Below are 514 nucleotides of genomic sequence, written 5' to 3'. Positions count from 1 at the left end.
CGTGTACCAACCGTGTACCAAACCCACTAAACAACATAAGCTTCAGGTTTCTCCACCCTGACATGAATAAAACTCTTGCAGAAGCAGTGAACAGTTGGAATTAGGGTTTTTTACATTTACAATGCAAGCATTAATATGGCTTTGTCCTTTTCTGATTGCCACTCTCACCCCCACCTCTTAGATGAGGACTTTCTCTTACTTGTGAAAATGAAAGGTGAACAAATCACTACTGGCCTGATGCAAACACCCAAACAAATACTGCAGCAGGAAGCACGCAAAAAGACACGAACCCAAGGTGACACGTATCATTGTCTCCAGTCCGGCGGTTGTTCAGCGTGGGCGATATTTGTCGCAGTGGTGTCATGAGACTTGTGAACAGAGGGTTTGGCTATTCCTGGACATTTTCTCCACACCTGCGCCCAGAGTGCACTGGGTTGGCATTTCAAACTTTATCACCTGTCACAAGAGAGACACCGGCTGCTCTGGAGATCACTGCTCCCTGCCGCCGCCCCCC

The sequence above is a fragment of the Morone saxatilis genome, unplaced genomic scaffold (assembly GCF_004916995.1).
Source record: "Morone saxatilis isolate NCDOM2014 unplaced genomic scaffold, NCSU_SB_2.0 Contig16, whole genome shotgun sequence".
Lineage (NCBI taxonomy): Eukaryota > Metazoa > Chordata > Actinopteri > Moronidae > Morone > Morone saxatilis.
This window is presented reverse-complemented; position numbering follows the sequence as displayed.